The 13,902-nt window shown below is 43.5% G+C and overlaps 1 long non-coding RNA gene across 1 annotated transcript in view; it reads right to left on the reverse strand.

Moving 5' to 3' along the window:
* Window positions 1–10,078, reverse strand: part of LOC309344076 — a 43,807-nt gene extending 33,729 nt beyond the window's left edge. Inside the window, exons 1-2 of the long non-coding RNA XR_014157607.1 lie at window positions 9,983–10,078; window positions 1,100–1,182 (exon numbers count right to left, since the gene is read on the reverse strand). This is a non-coding gene — a long non-coding RNA (uncharacterized lncRNA). The remainder of the gene's footprint in view (window positions 1–1,099; window positions 1,183–9,982) is intronic.
* Between the last annotated feature and the right edge of the window lie 3,824 nt (window positions 10,079–13,902).

Here is a 13,902-nt window from a genome sequence, read left to right on the forward strand (position 1 = left end):
CAGGCAGAATAAAGAGGAAGGAGATGCCTTAAGGCTTTTTCATTCAGTTCAAAGCTATCAAATTAGAGCCTTGTTTCTGAACAAAACAACATGTATGAACACTTGATGATGATGATTATATCCCACCCTTCCTCCTGAAGGAAGGAATTTTAAGAACACATGTGTAAAAGGAAGTAGTTATTGTCTAGGTGTGAAATGAAAGGTGTGTGTGTGGGGGGGGAGATATTCCTTTGATTGCATCCATACCTTGAGACCTCAAATGGGTGTCTCATCTATTACACAGTGGAGGCCGCAAGATATTGTACTTGGTGCAGGATACACTTTGTGTATAATATAGGGCATAAGCCTTTGGTATTGGTGTGTCTTATGCATGCCAGGACAGGTGTGCGGTAACTATGTCAACCAGATAAATTGGCATGGGAAGAAAGCATTTGCCAATCACACAAATAATGTCATATCCAATATAGGATGCAGTTCTCATCCACTCAGTTCTTCTCCATTGAACTTAAAGGGGGTGACTTCTGAGTAGACATTTATAACATTGCACTGGCATTTTCAAAAGTTTCTGTACATTCATTTATTTTGACATTTAAGGGGAGAAAAGGTAAATGACACCTGGACGGTTGAGTCCAGGCAAAGGTGACAATGGGGTGTGGCAGCTTATGTCGCTTTCAGGCCAATGGAGCCGGCGTTTGTCCACAGACAGCTTTCCAGGTGATGGGGCCAGAATGACTAAACCGCTTCTGAAGCAACAGGATACCCTGACAAAAGCCAGAGTGCACAAAAATGCCATTTACCTTCACGTGGCTGCGGTACCTATTTATCTACTTGCACTATCATGCTTTTGAACTGCTAGGTTGGCAGGAGCTGGGACAGAGCAACAGGAGCTCATCCCATCACGGGGATTTGAACCGCTGACCTTCTGACTGGCAATCTCAAGAGGCTTAGTGGTTTAGGCCACAGAGCCACCTGTGTCCCTATTACATTTATATCCCACCTTTCCTAGAAGTTCAAGGTGCCTTATGTGGTTCTTCGCCTCTTCATTTTATCCTCATAACACCCCCTGTGAGGTAGGTTAGGTTGAGAGTCAGAGACTGACCTGAGATTGGCAAGTGAATTTCATGGTTGAGTGGGAATTTGAACACAGCTCTCCCAGGCTCTAGTCAGAGGCAGAGGGTTTTCCTGAAAGAAACAGAGAGGCATTTTAAAACAGCACAATTCTATTGCTTGATACGAGGCATCTGTTTGAGCAGCGTCCAGACTCCAATATGAATTAACTTTAAAACTTAATTTAAAATAAAGCCACTAGGTAGGTTTACAGTGCATGAAAAGCCCCAAGAAACTCTGTATTATTTTGGCTGCTTTAAGTTTCTTTGTAAAGGAATTGATCAGTACGATTGCCTTCCAAAGCTCTCTACTTCCTCGCAGTTTCCTGCATCAGGAGAGAAATTGCTGCTCTTTGTGAGTTAAACCAATCTTTAAAGAACCTTTTAAGGCTAAAATACGAATTTACCACTGTTTTTCATCTCTGTAAAAAAGGGATCCATCTCCCAATTTGTCAGCCTCTCCATTTTTCCAGCCACCTCTCTCCATAACAGTTAAAAGTTTTAAAGGACAATAAATTTGAGCATTTTATGCAGTGCTTTTTCATAAGGGCAGTTCAATTTATCTCTATTCCTGGGAAAGATGAATGTTGCCATTCTGCATTGCAAAGCCTTCCATTGCATTGCAAAGGCTGCACGAGAGCATTTATGGAACACACAGGCTCTCAGATGTCACCCGAGCGCCCAAATATGGATGAGCCTTCACCCGGCAACTGCCATCTGTTGAGTGCTTTGTGACAGCTGTATCTCTTGACCAGAACTGGTTTGCACATAATCAGGAGAGGAGGCAGCGTGCTGCAGACCCACCTCCCACTCGGGCGGGGAAAAAAAAAAAAAGATTCCATGTTTGCTAGGCCTGCGACTCTGACTTTAATGGCACTGTAATGATTTTCTAACAGACACAGTGGTATTCAGCTTTGATTTAGAGCAAACAATAAACTACAGCACAGTTTAAAAGCAGTGGCTAGGAATTCCTAATGCAGGGATGGTTAGTCTTGGATGAGTGCTTATGGCTGCTTATGCATTGCCCAGAGAGAGAGATTTTTTCCCCCTAAATGAAAATTATTTCCCAATAATACCTTGCATGGGTGTTTTCTCAACAACCCCCCCCCCTCCTTCTGTCAAGACTTCGAAAACAAGACTTGACAAAAGGTTTCTGTGAATAAGACCATTGTTATCTCTGCGAGTGGCAAGGGTTATTTCCATGTCGGATATCTGCACTCAACAAACGATTTAGTGTACGCAAACCAGTTCTGTTTGAAATGTGCAGACATAAAAACAAAAACAAAAGAGTACCTTGATATATTTTTCTTTCCAGCCTATTTTTTGGGGGCAGATCACTCTCCGTTCATTCTAGTGCCCTACCCCCACCCTACCCCACCCCCTACCCGAAATCTATAAAGCTGCCATCTGTCTCTCCTGCTTGTGAAGCAGCATCTCATAAGCTGGAGGCCTCCCAAAAGAGACGCAGCATGGCAAGGTCATAAAATGAGAAGCATAGGTGGTGGAGTGATGCAGGGGTCAAAGTCAAATCTGCTTTGAAGCATTGTGAAAGCTTCCCGGCTACCTCTCTCTCTCCCTCTAAACCATAATCACTCATCTGCTTCTCCACACATATGCTTGAGAGCTACATGCTGTTGTGCCATTGTACCAAAGCCCCCTCCATGCGAAGGTCTCAGAAAAAATTGAAGAGAGAATCTCTAGGGCACCAATTCACACTTTCCTTTCCGTTTACGCACAGGAACAAGCCCTAGACTGAGCATATTCAATATATGTGCAGGCCTTATGTCAGAGTTTGGCCTTCCACAGATGAGGCAGATGATGAGGTACCATTAAGGGGCAACACATGTATTGGTGGTTTAATTGTTCCCTGAATTTTTATGGGACAACAGTGAAGTTTTCTACCTCAGGCACCACAAAAATCTCTCAGACATTTCCACACACGACGCGAAAAAGTTAAAATGGTGCCTTGTTACTATTCATGAAACACTGGTGTGGAGAAAACAAAATGGTGTCGCTCTAGATCGGTCGGCAGTGATGGCTGCTTCACTTTGCTTCGTGGTAAGACCAAACTTGTTCAAAACCAGGATTCTCTACTGCAGTAGCTTGATTATTATTACGCTGCATTTCTAAAGTGAGATGTGCTGAAATTCAAGCTTGCCTGGCAATCACATTCTATAATTTATGCATATTGCATTTACATATTCTTTTTTCTTGCTGAGCTTTGTGAACGACCTCCAGTGTTCTGTTGAATGGAAAGGGAAGGTACAAATTCCCTAAATGTAAAAATGAATTAGTATATACAGGTTGTATATGGGCTATCACTCAGAATGCCCAGGCAGTGTTTGCTTGTCCATTCTGTCTCAGAAATCAGCTTGTAAGAAAGATCTGGTAATAGCTGCTGCCCAGCTATAAACAATCACAAATCAAGAACAGGCTAGACTAGAGAGGTCATAAAGAGTTCTCCAGCTCTGCTAAAAAGCAGTGGTTTTGCAATGACATGAAGGCTACAGCTGTAAAACCATTTACCTGGGAGTAAGCCCTACTGAACTTGATGCAAGTTACTTTTGAGTCTGCATGTATACGATTGCATTGTAAGGATATGCACTTCACAATAGTGGTTTTTTTCTTCAAATATTTGGAAGTATAGCAAAGCCACAATGTCCATAATATGTGTGTTCTCTCTCTCTCTCTCTCTCTCTCTCTCTCTCTCTCTCTCTCTCTCCATCACAGTATCTGGTTTTGCAGGCTATTTGATCACCTCAAATATAAATAAAATAATAACTAATTAAAAGCAGGTATTCAGGAAATTCATACGGACAAAAAGGGGCCTGGTCTTATGAGTCAGGCTTTGCCTGACCAATGGGTCAGCGAAAGTCCGACTCATACGATCAGACTCTGTTTCTGTCTATGTGAATTCCCATTTTTTATTTGGTTTTATATGCTTTTACACAACAGCTTTTCTGGTTTTATGTTATGTTTTTGTTTTAATTGTTAACTGTTTTTAAGTTGTAGGCCACATAGGGTTTTAAAAAAAAATATTAAGTGTTTTAAAATTGGGTTGGAGTTGATGATCCTTGTTGTCCCTTTCAGCTCTACAGTTCTATGATTTCTATGTGATTGCATTAGAGGCTGTCTCTTCTTGGCCAAGCCAGCCACAAATGCACCCCACAACCTGAGCAGATCAGGGTGGCAGAATGGGGCCCTCTTTGTGACTGTCCTCCCTCATGTCTGAGTAGGTCTGCATAGGATTACACCTCAAGTTGTTAGGACTAATAGCAGGCTGTTGAGTAGGACTAATAGCAGGCTGTTGAGAGGAGAGGTGGTTTAAATTGTGATGTAACACTTGGGAAAGGCTCCTAAATCACCCCTGCTCCAGTTTCTGGGGTCCAATGCAATTCAGGATGTGCCATGGCTGAATTTAAACTCTCTTAACTATCCTCCTTTCACAGATCTGCATCTTGTGTATTTTGGTCTTTAAGAAGTGTGCCAGTAATTAGTAAAACTCTACCCTTCTGCTTCCTTAATTCCTCTTCGCAAATCCATTTTTGGCGTGCTGATCTGTTTTTATGTGGCAGTGTGGTTGTGAATAAGCCTCTTGATTTCCTAAATAAAACAGCTTGCTCAAAGGGCAGGTAGAGAAGTCTGTTTATAGAAGCAGCTGGCTGAGATGGTATAAAAGGGGGCCCACGTCCTCACAAGTCACAACCAACCCTCTCCTTCCAATCCCCAGTGTTTAAATATAACCTGTCCATTTTTTAATACTCGAGGTTACATCGGGTGGCCTTTAACCAGCATATTTAGCAAGGGTGGAGCAGAAAGGTGGAGAGTTCCTATGTGTGAGCAAAAATGACATGGTGAAAAATCAGAAAGGCTTGTAAGTAAACCAGCACTTTATCACGGCTGCATGCTGACAGGGAATTTTCAACGAGAAGTGCTGCTTGGTGGCAGAAGTTACATGAGATGGACTGAAGTTTTGTAGCCCATGTTGTCTTGAAACAGGCTGAGGGAACTGGAAGTGGCTGGTGAATTACAGCACGCTAGGCATATGGTAAAACATATGCTCATGACAGCAAGCATGGAGAAGGTCTGCCTGCATCTTTCAGGCAACGGATAACAGAGATGTGCCTTACCCATTCGTATTTCAAAAGGCAATTGTGCTGGCTGGTCAATGGCTTTTTCTTCTTTTTCTTTTTTGTAGCCTTGCCTCACAGTTTTCCAGAAGCTTCTATGGGAGTAGTATACAGCACCACTGGAAGAAATGTCAGAATTCTAGTTCAGAGGCAGATAAAGTTTGAGAAATGGTGTTGGATTCTTCCTTCGTCTCTCAAGATAGGCATCCTTAATGGTGTATAATTTTGCGGCAAAGACTGAACTTTCCCCAAGCATCGGTTTTCTATGATCTAGAGGGATGCTAGGCATCTTATCACTCTGACTTTCAGTAGGTTCACATCTTCCCCGCAGTTAATTTATACAAGAGGCCTACTTCTGGTTGCCCTGCTAATTCCTAGCAAGGTTTGGCCTATCATTAGGCAGAGTGAGGTAGATGCCTCAGGCAGCAGGTGCCTGTGGGTGTGTGCGCGCCAGCCATGGTGAGGCATGGAAGACAGTGCTTAGGTGTGCAAAATAGCCTGCCTTGTTCCCCTAAGCAAACTTGCTGCTGTTTGGCATCATGGAGGGTGCTGCCCCATCAACCAGTGTTGAAGTAAGACACAAATGCCAGTCCAGTTGGCTTGTAGACATGGAACTGGGGGGTTGCGCCATCTTGTCCTCCTCAGGCAGCAAAATTTCTTGGGCTCATTCCAGCATTAAGCTGGATCCACAAGATTCAGCACTGGTGAGCTTTGGCTTCAGTCGAGCCCTGCGTTGTCCCATTGTTCCATGTGAAGTCTTGTTTCTCAGTTAGGAGCACAAATCTGTAACTATTTTGAAACTGGAGTTGTTGGAAGCCCAAACCACCCCACGTTCCCATTTGATTTTGTTTATGCTGGGGAATCCACCGTGTTGGGTTACAACTGTGTCATACATTCCCCCCATCTCGGCCCCACGCTTACCTCTAGTGCTTAGGTTACAGCCCTATATAACATTTAAAATACCAGCTCTGCTTTTAGCTCAGTGGGAGGCTCTGGTTTGTTGCTACATTAGATTTTACCAAATTGGATGGCATTCAGATTTTTTTTTATTTTTACAAGTATATGCTAAAAGAAGCTAGTGAAACAAGCAATAAGCTTTCGCTCCCCTTGAAAGTCACTTTTATGTTGTAAAAGTTTGGTTTTTATACGGCAAAGTGGTTGTGAAATAGACTCTTGATTTCTTAAATAAAACAGCATGTAAGGAGGGCCAGGTAGAGGGAACGGGCCCCTCTCAAGCCTTTTTATAGACTGCACAGGCATCAAATGAGAGCTGCCTCCTCAGTCTGAGCACAGATTTTGAAAGTGCTTCATTTTAAGACCACGTATGCAGCGTGGTTTTTCTTTCTCTTTTTAACAGTTTAATTGCTTATTTGGAGAGGGGGAGCACCAAGACCGACTCACATTCAAATGACACTTGGGGGATTCCTTTGCAGCTTTTTGGATCACGACAGCGAGGGGGAGGGGGGGAATTAACAATGAACTTCACTGCCATACAGAAACACCCCACCACCACCATCACACACAATAAGACAGAGCCTATAATTTGACATCTGGGTTCCAGGAAGGGCCCCGTGCACCGTGTACTATTCAAACTCAAAGCCAATGAGAAACTGCAGTTGGGGGTGGGGACGGGGCGAGGGAAGCCATGCAGCAATTGGGGTCATTGTTTGCTTTATGCATATGGCTGATTAAAAATGCAAACGCCACTGTGCGGAGTAAAATGCCAGGGCAAACTCAAGAACAGTCGAAAAGGCCATGAGGTTGAGGATTATTTTATTCTTCTTTGTAAATTGCAGGGAGTAATTCCAGGGAAGGGTGGGGAGAAAGGAGGGGTGGTGGTGGTGGAAAGTGGCCGGGTCTGCTGGGCGCTTGCATATGCAGTTGTCTGCCTTTTTTTTACCTCCAGGATAAGGACATGCTAAGTCGATGGAGATACTATTATTCCGTGGTTCCATGCTAATAAGGCATGCTTCCCACAGTGTGTGACAGAAAAGATGAATACCGTGCAGTGCTAATGGTTAATTTGTAGTGGCATGTGTGTTCCGTGAATGTTTGTGAAGTCTCCTGATTCACCCATATACAACTGAGCTTCTTATTCTCTCTCTCTCTTTCTTTCTCTCCTCTTTTCTCTTCTTAATCAAAAAAAGGGGGCATGGTGACACATAAAGAGATGAGGCGCGGCTGACAGACCAATTCTCTCTGGGATCCTGTCCCATCGACAATCACTCTCCCCCCCCCCCCTATTCTAATAATTGACCCACTAAAAATGTATTTATCGGGAGCAAATCATTTTAAAGCCTTGGCCACATTTTATTTTATTTTTTAAAATGTTAATGGTGTTAGAAACCTGTCACAGATAGCATCAGACCTCAGCAATGTTAATCTACATAGCCTGGCTTTGAAAGTCCTCTGGGAAGCATATATTTAGGCTTACTGCTGAGCGAACATGACTGTTAGGATTATGGAGGCCCTACAGAGTGAGGGAAAGCATAACGCTTCATCTGACTAGCAAGTAAACAATGGGGCGATTGTCTGAGGACGCTTTGGGACTAAAGAGCCCTACTGCTGAGGAACTCTAGGTATAAAGCTGCTATCAGGAAGGAGCCTTAATGTTTTCTTCATGGAGCTCGAAGGCTGTCAGAGATTCAGATGAGCTACCCTAGGGAGCGTACAGGAATCCAAACAGGATATTCTTGTTTTCAGGCCTGCTTTGGGTAATTACGCAACACTTGAACTTCTCCAAGTTCTCCAGCATGAGCAAAGCGTGTCTCTAAAAAGAACAGCAAGGTGTCCTGGTAGTGTGGGAAGTGTTGTTAAAGAAGTCAGCTTGCTTAATTTCATCGCTACCCATCAGCAAAAGACACAAAAGCTAGTTTTACCCACAGCTGAGTGCCATTTCCAAGCCACACACAGAATGAGCCAATGTTAGCGCACTGAATATGTATAGAATTGCGCGCACGTGCGTGTGTGTGTGTCCTATAACAAAGCGTTTTCTCTTTGGTCAGCATAGAGTGGGGGGATTTAATTGGACTGATCTAGTTACAGGTACTCTGGGCTTTGTTTACAGCCCAGTCCCAGTATAAAGAACCTTTGACCTTCCTCGGGCTGTTGATGGACTACAACTCCCATCATCCCTGACCATTGGTCATGCTGGCTGAGCTGATGGGAGCTGTAGTGCAGCAACATCATGGGGGGATGCGCTAAGGTTCCCCATCCCTGCCTTAACAAAGTGTTTCTAACCTCAGCCAGACTGTAGCAGGCTGTCACTTTGCAGGCAGAAGCCAGCAGAGGTGTTTTCGGCTCATTGGAGGAACACCTCTGCAAGTGCAGTGTGTGTGAGAATTGTAGTGGATCAGGATGTGGGCCATTGGCATGACTTCCCAGTCAGTGGACACTTTGGCTTATTTATCTTAAGAGTGGGATCTGAAAGGCATGGTGCATGTGTCAGTTATGCATTAACACACATCTGATGACAAACCAAGCAATAATGCTCTAGTGTAGAAGATGCAGCTTGTTTACACTTCAGCATGCATGTGTTGTAAAACTGAAGCTTCCCTTGCAGCCTTTTTGGCTCCAAGGTTTGGCCTTTATAAGATTCTCCCAGGAACCTTTTGTAAAGAAATATTTTCCCAGGCGTTTGAAGATTATTTTAGGATCTTCAGTGTTTTTAGCTTTGCCGTGCTAATGTATGCTTAACTATTGCTGTTTTTATATGTTTGTTTTGCTTTGGTTTTGTATGTGTGCTGCGGTTGGTTTTATTATGTTTATTTTTGAGAGCTCATGTAAATTGCATTGTATTGTTTTTAACTTTTAGCATTAATTGCCCAGGAGGCATTGTTAATTGAGGAGCATACAAAATGGCGATGTATGTATATAAGTAAATGTGTATATAAATATATAAAAAATACAAAACTGAGCACAGTTTTGCACTAGCACAGATAAAGTCTTGTGTTGTAGAAGCCTCAGCAGAGGACTCAATACTTTCTGGTTTGCTGTGCCTTACTTTATTTATTTTATTTTTCAAGGCCACATACGACCAGACTAAACGAGTCTTTACATGTTTTGATTTGGTGGTGATGGTGGCATGCCATAGAATAAAGATGACCTTGGGAGACAGAAATATAGGAAGCTGCCTTATATTATAAAGTCAGGTCGCTGGTCTATCTAACCCAGTATTATCAATTCCAATTGGCACCAGCCTTAGAGGATTTCAGATGGGGAACGTTCCCAGACCTACCTGGAGATTTGAGGGATTGAACCTGAGACATACAACAAGTACTGTTACATACATACATACATACATACATACATACATACATGGCAGCATTTCTTGTTCACTATCAAGCACTGATAGTACAGCACTACACCAAACATTGCATCCTTAGCCTTTAAACCATGTGCAAGGAAAGCCCACTAAACCAGTGTGAGCGCACACTGCTCCAAGTTGTGTCATCTGTCAGCATCGCTCCATAGGAATCAAAGGGTTGTGAGAGTGCACATGAACCAGCTGTGCTGAGCATTCCCTACAGTTCTTTGCTTCTGCAGAGCATATGCTGCCTGACACACTATCCCTCTCTGTGACTCCAGTAGCATGCAGCCCTCCTCAACGTGGTTGTACTTGGGAAAAAGGCTTGTCTTTTTTGTTAAGGGCACTTTCTCTGGCCAGCTACCCTAACCCAAAAGCAACCTGGCACAAGCTACATTGCCCCTATCTGCTAGGAAATGGAGAATGGCACGTTATCTCACTGTCAATTAATTCTAATTGAGTTGCAGCAGTACATGAATCCATATGGGGGAAATGCTGGGAGTGGGGTGCATTTGAAACGTAGGGTTTCTCCAAACCCTATTTTGCAAAACGGAACATCACTCCTCCCTGTTCCCTGTAAGCCTTGGCTGTTCCTGTTTGTCAGCTCTGGTTGCCAAACCTCCCTCTGTCTCCCTTTCATTAGGCCACTTTCTACCTGGAATGGCAACTTTTGTTATAGCAACATAAATAGTGCCCTAGATTGGCGGCTTCCTTCCTGTAGGTGAGGCAGATGAAACATTCTCAGAGTTAATCAGTGGTGTTCGTAATTATCAAGGTAACAGTGGCATGCACATAATAACTGCGTTATTAGTTATAGCGAGTCAGTCTCATGATGCAAAGCTTGTAACTTAATATTAACTGGCGATGTTGCTGCTGCGTATCCTGTTGTGGGTGGATTCTTGGAGACTTTTGATTGTGTAATGGAGCTTAATTCTTAAGAGATGGCCAGCTATTTAGAGCTGTGGAAGGAAGGTGTTGCCACTTGTTTGGGGAGAGGGTTGGGATTGGACACAGTGTTTAGCGTCTCTTAACACGTTACAATTTGCTTCCCCGTCTGCTGTGACAAATAAATAAGATTTGCTTGTTAGAACTAACAAGCTGTGAAGCTTTTACCTCAGGTCCCGTCCCCCCCAAAAAAATAAAGACTTTTGCTGAAGAGAGTGTAAAAATGCCACTCGGCCTTCTGCCCTCGTTTGCAGAAGTAAACATTGATCAAACTCTTAAAGGTAAAAAGCGTATGGTCTTATACAACAGCTGTTTCACAGTTTGTCTCAACTGAATTCATACTAGGGTTCTTTGTTGTTGTTTATATGACAATGGAAATCCTAGCATGGTGGCAATAACAGGTTTTGACATTGAAGAGTTGTATCCAGTGTTGTTCATACTCAAATGAGACCCACTGAAATTAATAGACCTAAATTAGTTGTTGTCCATTAATTTCAGTCAGCTCACTGTGCAAGAGCACCAAACCAACTTTAATTGCACAACCTGAACGTGACCATAAGCATGCTGCTGTTAGCTGAGCCCCTTCATACAGCAATCCAAGGCAGTGCCTTTTCTGTGGTAGCACCTGCTCTCTGAAAGCTGCTTCCCTCTGAAATAAAGCAGGCATCGACTGCGATGGGCTTTCAAAGCCTGCTTAAGACGTACCTGTTTACTCAAGCTGTCTCCTACTTCGCAGCTTGAAGTAAGATATCAGGCTCGCTGCAGTGGGTGGGGTTTTGCAGTGGCTTAACATTTTAATGTCTGTTGCGTCTTACTGTATTTTATTTGTGTTTTCTGAACCATTCTAGTATTACTCAGATAAACAGCAGTATATGAATATTTTAAGGTAAAAATCTTATGGAATACATCTAGACCTGATTCTACCTGAACCTTCCTAAAAGGCTCGATCCAGCAGTCAAGGTCTGACCTTAGCCAATCCACATCTGTGTGCCACTAATGTGAAAACAGTACATATTGGCAACACATCAACAAAGAGTTGGCAACTCAATCCCATTTATTACAATGGACAAGCATATTTAACTCAGTGCTGGAGTTTGGCCAGCAACTTATGCGAATCCAACATGTGGATTTACACCATTGCACAAGAGTCTTAGTCCCCCACCCCAAGCCACAGCTAAAAAGGACAATGGATTTGTATGTGCATTTAGGACAGGTAAAGGACTATTGTTGTGATCTGGAAATGTGGGGCAGTCATTGCATAAAGACATAGTGTCTAAACTGTGTATAATAGCCTTGTTCTCTCTCTCCAAATAAAAAAAAGCAAACGAGAATTCCTGATAAATCTGCAATAGGTTTTGAGGGATAAAATGGCTAAATTATCATCAATTCGAAGGTGGAAAGAATTGCATATTTTGTATTTAAGAGAATACTTTTCTTCAGAATGGCTCAGCAACTACAGGAAATTTATTTGCACCACACACCAAAACTGAAACAATTTATCTTGCATTATAGACTGCTGAGCTGAATTTTGGGTGCAGTGGTGCAAATCAACACAACCGGCTACATGGAGATTCTGAACTTGTATAATGCCCAAAATATTGCTTGAGAGAGACAGCGAGAGGCAGCGGCAGAGCTGCAACATGGCAACATATGGCTGATTCTAGTAGCTGCGATTGCTGCCTAGGGCCACAACAAGCCAAGAACAACCTTAAAGCTTTGATCAGTGAACAAAGTAGTCCCTGGACTTTACAAATACTCCTGTTCTTTTTCTCTCTGATACAGCCCAGTTCTACTCTCAACCAATCATTGCTCATTCATTCCAGGGAATGTGCAGATGTGAATGACACTGTCCCTTTAAATCCTATTACTTCTCTCAAAGAATTCGGGACACTGTAGTTTGCCCCTCGCAGAGTGATGATTCCCAGCAACCCTTAACAAGCTATAATGCCCAGAATTATTTGAGGGTGACAGTTTGCTTTGATTGTGCTGCATCTCTCACACCATACTAGTTTGGGGACCGGTAATAATTCCCCATCAAGAGTTGAGGTCGCCATAACGTCAATGAGATGTGAAGCCAATGTGACTCAGCATCTCACAGGTTCAGTTGGTTGCCTCTTTGCAATACAGAGAACCGGTTTCTGGGAAGGAAGGCTGCCATTGGGGGTTTCACAGTAGACCATAACCAGCCCTGACAGCTGTCAAGTATTTAGTTCTCTTCAGGCCTGATCTAGCTCCCATTGAGCTTGGTAGAAAGACAAGCGCTGAACAAAACCCATGTGACTACATTGAACCACACTCGCTGCACATACAAACACACAGTGGCATCTTAGGGATGCCTCTCAATCTCCTGCCTTTGAATGGTCGTATTCCTTTAACATCTGTCCCCCTGGGCTTAGAGTTAATTCTCTCTCTCTCTCTCTCTCTCTCTCTCTCACACACACACACACACACACACAACAGGAATGCTCAAATTAGCCTTTTGGGGGTGTAACCGAAGATGGTGGACAAAAAGAATCAATCTACCCTGTCAGGCAGAGGCTGGTCTGATGCCAATTCCCCATTTCACACTTTAAAGTGACGTATAATTGTAGCTGCCCAAACTCTGGATTCAGGGAGCACCAACTCCTTGGTCTAATGAGTAGGTGTCTGCTTTGGTAAAGGAAAGGCTAACAAGCTCCCCCCACCCTTTTTTATTTTTACTGGCCTTCTCTTTATGCCTTTAAGCAGCAGCTAGCACCCATAATTTAAAGAAGTGAAGTTTTCTTGACCCAGAGATAAATTGGTGAGAAGAAAAGCTCCACTTCATTTGCTTAATTTCTATGTGTCAGACTGTTTGCTATTAAATGCACAAGAAAGAGCAGCAACATTTTTTTAAGGGCATCACTAAAAAGGAACCACTCTGAGGTATAGTTTAAATTGGTAAATTAAATAGACAAATGTTACCATGTTCCAGTTCTCCTGTAATTTAGCTGAGTCTCTCAAACAGCACCTCTGAAATGTTGGCTGTGTACACAACATACATTTTAGAACCATAAAGCACATGGCTTTGCTCCAAAAATACTGGGGACAATTTACCGTATTTTTCACTCCATCGGGCACACCGGGCCATAGGGCACACCTAGTTTTTAGGGGGGGGGGGAAATAAAGAAAAAAAATATCCCCCCCAGTTGCGGGGCTGGGGCGGGGGAAGCCCGAGCTTTTCCCGACCCCAGCCCCCAGAACAGGCTGCTATCCGCAAGCCTTCGGAGCCCGAAGGCTTGCGGATAGCTGCCTGAAAGCCCAGGGAGTGCAGCAGGAGTTGGTGCTGCGCTACCCGGGCTTCAGGCTGCTATCTGCAAGCCTTCGGAGCCCGGTGGGAACTCCTGCCACACTCAGAAGGCTTGCAGATAGTTGCCTGAAGCCTGCATTTGCTCCA

The sequence above is a fragment of the Podarcis erhardii genome (genome assembly GCF_964252035.2).
Source record: "Podarcis erhardii genome assembly, chromosome: 6".
NCBI classification, from domain to species: Eukaryota; Metazoa; Chordata; class Lepidosauria; order Squamata; family Lacertidae; genus Podarcis; species Podarcis erhardii.